Source organism: Euprymna scolopes, chromosome 12, assembly GCF_053919585.1.
Source record: "Euprymna scolopes isolate OS-2025 chromosome 12, ASM5391958v1, whole genome shotgun sequence".
Lineage (NCBI taxonomy): Eukaryota > Metazoa > Mollusca > Cephalopoda > Sepiida > Sepiolidae > Euprymna > Euprymna scolopes.
This window is the reverse complement of record NC_136493.1, coordinates 147,012,117-147,018,172: the sequence shown is the minus strand read 5'-3', so window position 1 is coordinate 147,018,172 and position 6,056 is coordinate 147,012,117. Positions and strand designations below refer to the sequence as shown.

Below are 6,056 nucleotides of genomic sequence, written 5' to 3'. Positions count from 1 at the left end.
GGCCCTCTGCTAGTATTATATATGCATTATATTTATTATATTTATATTGTATAATATTTATTATGTGGTAGTTTTTTTTAGTGGAGATGCTAATTAATAAAAACTGGAGAAAGTGCTCAATACTGTTGTAGAGCAAGTATGCGTTTTATTTTTTATTACCGTATCTTTCTGTTAAGTTACATTATTGTTTCGGCTACACGGCCGTTTTTTTTTTGGCCGTCTCTAGCGTCCTCATACTTTTACAGAAATGTTCGCTATTTTGGGATGAAACCTCCTCCCCCCCCCCCGACCTCATTCACGCTTCCACTCTTTCATCCCAAAATAGCGAACATTTCTGTATAAGTCTGAGGTCGCTACAGACGGCCAAAAAAAAAAAACGGCCGTGTAGCCGAAACAATAATGTAACTTAACAGAAAGATACGGTAATAAAAAATAAAACATATATATATATATATATATATATATATATATATATATATATATATATATATATATATATATATATATATCAAGAAGTAAAAACTAAAGCTTACAAGCTAAAAGCTTCTGCAAACTTAAAGCGAATATAAATATTAATATGTATATAGTAACCCCAACCAAATTAAAAAGCTCAATGCAACCAAAATAGAAAATAGAGCTTGTTATAAAACACAACTTTAAGACTGTAAATTATATTTTACATGAATTCATTGTTCAACAGGATATTCAAATAAGAAATTTTTTTTTAAATATTAAAATTTCCTTAATCCGCCGAGTTTCAAAGAAATGCGTTTCATGAAAGAAAAGATATTGACAAATCCATATTATAGCGAAACTACGAATTTACTGATACTTGCATAAATTGAACAGTTTTATATGGAAACTAGTCATGAATGCACAGTTTTAGTGCAAAGAATTCATGACAACAAGTTTTGCGATTCGAAATAAGTTTTCTTGTTCGACTGTTTGCAAACGGTATCTTTTCTAAAGACTTGCATTACAAACATCTGTTACATCTTTTACATCTTTTACATTTGCTTCTATTATTCAACATTATGAATCTGATTTCTTTTTATAAGAACATTGACTCTAATAATCATTTCGTCCTGAAAATACTTAACTCCGTACCCTTTCATCTGGACTTTTAATTTTCAATTTTTAATTCACTATTTTTTTTCATCTCTTTTCCCCATTTCATGAAATGGTACTGGTCGCGGTAAGAGTTCCCTGCCGAACACCCTCCAAAAACAACGATGTCTCCCGTTTCTCGCGCAGCCGCAAAGGACATGTTTTAGTTGCCATAGTAACAACACTTTTTATCGACATTCTTTTACTGTTTAAAGACAGTACTACACATTTATTAATAATATCTCACTTTTAATCACTTTTATCGACTTTTTAAAACTTTTTTTTTTACTCTTTTTAAATGACAACGTTAATGTTTATGAATATTGAAATAAAACATTATGTTTATGAATATTGAAATAAAACATTACTACACATTTATTAATAATATCTTTTTTTTTTTTTTTTACTGTTTTACTGTTTGTGTCACTTTTATCGACTTTTTCTTTTATGAAACTTATCGGCGGTTCTTGAAATTTACTTACCACAAAACTTGTCGGCGATTCTTGAAATTGATCCGTGCTGAAATAACGTTATTATTTAAAAAGCCATTCTTAACACGGGGAGGGTGTTTTGTACCTATTCTCTACTTTAACCTTACAATTGAATAAAAAAACATTAAACTTTAAGCTTAGAAATACGATTTAAAATATAGCGCGGATCATAAGTGCACTAGCACCCATTTTCTTATTAATAAATGTTTAGTAATTATTTTTCTTTTAATATTCATAAACAGTAAAAACGTCGTCATTTAAAAAGAAAATGCTATTTAAAAAAGAAAATAACATTGATTAAACGTAAGTAAATTTATTATTCTATCATCATTTTGTGGTAAGTAAATTTCAAGAACCGCCGACAAGTTTTGTGGTAAGTAAATTTCAAGAACCGCCGATAAGTTTCATAAAAGAAAAAGTCGATAAAAGTGACACAAACAGTAAAACAGTAAAAAAAAAAAAAAAAGATATTATTAATAAATGTGTAGTAATGTTTTATTTCAATATTCATAAACATAATGTTTTATTTCAATATTCATAAACATTAACGTTGTCATTTAAAAAGAGTAAAAAAAAAAGTTTTAAAAAGTCGATAAAAGTGATTAAAAGTGAGATATTATTAATAAATGTGTAGTACTGTCTTTAAACAGTAAAAGAATGTCGATAAAAAGTGTTGTTACTATGGCAACTAAAACATGTCCTTTGCGGCTGCGCGAGAAACGGGAGACATCGTTGTTTTTGGAGGGTATTCGGCAGGGAACTCTTACCGCGACCAGTACCCATGAAATCTTTGCACTAATTTTGTAAAAATTTTATTTTCAAACGTAATGCGTCTATATAACGTGATGGCTTGATAAAATGTCTAGCTTTATGTACCCGACGGTGCACTGTTGCATTCTTTTAAACTTAAAATAGACGATTCATATTAGAGTTTGTAGTTTAAAATGAGTTAGTACCCTTGATCATTGTTATTTTTTATTGATTATTTGAAATATTTATTATATTTCAGTTGATATTTCATACTAGCAAAATTGTGGAAATTCCACGAATAGGAAATATATTTAATTAACAAATATGTTTTGATAAAGCTGATATCTTTTCGAATAACGCAAAAAATTAGTTTTTTTGGACAGAAAAAACAATAACATAATGATATTCGAAAATGAGGATATATCAACGAGGGGTCACTGTCATGTTCTTATTCAGGGTTGCCAGATTAGCCTTAACTAAACTTCATGAATTTGACCTTATTTTAAGCAAATTGCATTGTATGGCCTTTTTCAAAGCGCAATGTACGAACTAATTAGTGAAGGATCAAGCAAAATGTTATATAGATCAGCAGTTGTTTGAGTCAGACAATGTAATTTTTAAATAAAGTGTAACTAAGTGCGTTATTGTATTGCTAATAATAAGATACCTCAATAACAAAAGTAAATTGGCTAGTCAGAAGCAAATTCTTTATTTGTTAGATTATATACTATTTGGGGGGTCTGACTTTAAAAATCCAACAAAATAACTTATATATATATCTATATATATATATATATATATATATATATATATATATATATATATATATATATATATATATATATATATATATATAATATATATATATAGAGAGAGAGAGGGAGAGAGAGAGAGATAAACAGTGTGATAGATAATATTAATGAACAGTGCGATAGATAGATAGATAGATAGATAGATAGATAGATAGATAGATAGATGCTTAATGAGAGAGGACCCCAGCAGTGTTCAATTTTTTAAAATTTAAATCGCTCCAGACAAGGCATGAAACCACTTAATGTAAGGATCTGAAAAATAGTACATCAAGGTAAAAAAAAAAATTAGCTAAGGTCTAATGTTAGATATATTTCGACCAAAAATAGCAATTTTCCCCCCTTTTTCAGAAACATTGGTGATGGAATGCGAGGGCTAAAAAGACAAAATAAATAAAACGAGAGTTATGAGGTTGTCGAAAAGTCCATTTTCTACATTTTTTTATTGGGGAAAATAAAAAAAGAGCGTAACATTTATTTATATATGTATTACAGAAGATCAGATTAACATTGGTACCGTCGGTTTTAAATGCAAGCAAAGGGAGCCAATAATTGGGTTTCTCTGTTCGTGTCTGCTTTCTTAATAACCAATCAGTCAAATTCCAGCAGAGAACTCAATGGTAAACAGCTGATGCGAGATCGCAAAATGAGTTTCAACAGTTATCGAACGAAGCGAAGTTTACTAAAACTTTGTTAAACTTGTTGTTACTCAGTCTCTAGGGAAACCACTTTTTTATTTTTTTTATATTTATTTATTTTTTCCTTGTGTCCAATCACTGTAATTTATACATGTCAAAACTCCAAAATGAGTAAATAAAAAAATAAATGAATAAAAATAAATAAATACATATATTAATAATAAAAAAAGAAAAAAAAGAATTTCACCATAAAGGTATTAAAAATTAATTACCTGCGAAGATAAAAGAAGTATCATTCTGGCGATTTACTTGTAAGTGACCTCTGACCCACAGCTTGACATAATACCACTTGTATGCTTAGTAGACTTGATAATTTGCAGAACAAGCCAGCGATGACCTTCTTCTTCTTCTTCTTCTTCTTCTTCTTCTTCTTCTTCTTCTTCTTGCGTTCTTTCCGCTTCACTGCCCACGCACATAAAATGGCGGGACTTCAATTAAAGATGCTTTTTCTTTTTGAATTTTAATGGAAATGACACCTATAAATCTGTTTCACGTGTATCAAAACTAATGCATTAACAAAAAAAAAATATTTTTATTTCAATTTTTTTCTTTTTTCTCTTTTTTTTCTCTTTTTTTTTTTTTTTTTTTTTTTTTTGAGATTTTCACACCGAAATCAAAATTCCTTCATCCATTTTTTTCTGGCTTTCGGATTCTTTTAAATTTGCATCTTGATTTTAAAAACCGATTCAAAATTGTTCATTCGTCTGTGCGACAACAATTATTTATGCGTATCTATGTAGTTTGTTTTTTTTGTTTGTTTGTTTGTCGTGGGTGTTCTTCTGCCAATTTTGAATATATCGATTTTAAACGTGATTGATTTTTTGGTGGGGGTTTCGTTGGCCAGTTTGCCTGACTTGCATTGCAAATTGAATGATGTCTGTTAGTACGGCAATTAGTGGATGATGGACTGATACTAGCGTAGATTTCTGTAGCCAGTTTAGAGGTGGGGGTTGCGACAGCACGGGTGGAGGAAACATGACAATAGAGGAGAGGGGAGGAAACAAGAGTAGGAGGAAAGAGACACTGATAGGAGTTGAAGACATACAGGGACGAATATTGATGGATGGGTTGTGCTGTGAGGTAAGGATGATTTGATATGGTTAGAATTAAAGAAATAGGCGGAGGACGTCACAGACAGATAGATAGATAGATAGATAGATAGATAGATAGATAGATAGATAGATAGATAGATAGATAGAAGGGACAGCTTGTACACAATATAAAAAGGGGCGGGAGAGAGAATGTGAGGGAATGAGAGGTAGTTTCAGGCGAGACGTGATTACATTACAAAAACTTGCCTGATCTGTGAAAGTAGAGAGGATTGCTATTTTTATTGAAGAAAATGAATGATACACATTTTTGAGGTGGGAAGGGAGTGAAGTTAATACGGGAAGAAAGAATGTGACGAAACTATTGTAAAAATTTAGACAATGGAAAAAAAAAAAAAAATAAGTGTGATCAAATGAGGAAGTAGGAGGAGGGATAAAGGGGGCGTCCCAGTGAAGGAAGTGCTGATTGTGAGTTAATAAGATGAATGAAGGCGAATGACAAATGAAATGGTCCGTGCAAAAATTGGGCGGCGCGTAAGAGAAAGAGTAGCCGGTATAGCAAACGGAAGGAGGAGGATGGGAGAATAGGAGGACTAACAGTGAGTAGTAATTGTGGAAGAGATGAGTTAATAGTGATATTAGAGAGGACGGTTGAGATGTAGGAGGTGCGAGCAAAAAGGCGTGTCTAAAATAAAATTATGGAGGGAAGAAAAAGATACGATTAAGAAAAAATAAATAGTGAATTGAGAGAGGGGGGCGGGTTTACAATGTAAAGGGGAAAAAAGGGAACAGATCAAATCAACAACGCAAAAACAAATTAGCTTCTTTTTTTTTATTGATAATTGCCGTTCTCGCCTTCTTTCTATGATCAATGTGTAGTATATTTTCTGTTCTTCGTCAGAGGAAGAGAAATCCTTCTAGACTAAGGCAATTTAACTTTTTTTACATAATCCAGTATGCTCCTTTTTGAAGAGCTGGATTTTCCCCCTATTTCCCCTATTTAAAAAAATTGCCTTTGTTCTCGTGAAATAGATTTATTTTTATTTTTATTTTTCAAAATAGAATTAAATTTGTAATTGTAATTATAATTAAGTGTAGTATCTGTTCTGATGATATTTCTAATCTTTTCTGTCCTCTGTCAGTGAATGAATC

The 6,056-nt window shown here is 30.9% G+C and overlaps 1 protein-coding gene across 1 annotated transcript in view; it reads right to left on the bottom strand.

The window, feature by feature from the left end:
• Window positions 1–5,048, bottom strand: part of LOC145291532 (uncharacterized) — a 100,810-nt gene extending 95,762 nt beyond the window's left edge. The window contains exon 1 of the mRNA XM_080137528.1: window positions 4,068–5,048. The gene's annotated coding sequence lies outside the window, so the exon portion shown is untranslated. The remainder of the gene's footprint in view (window positions 1–4,067) is intronic.
• Between the last annotated feature and the right edge of the window lie 1,008 nt (window positions 5,049–6,056).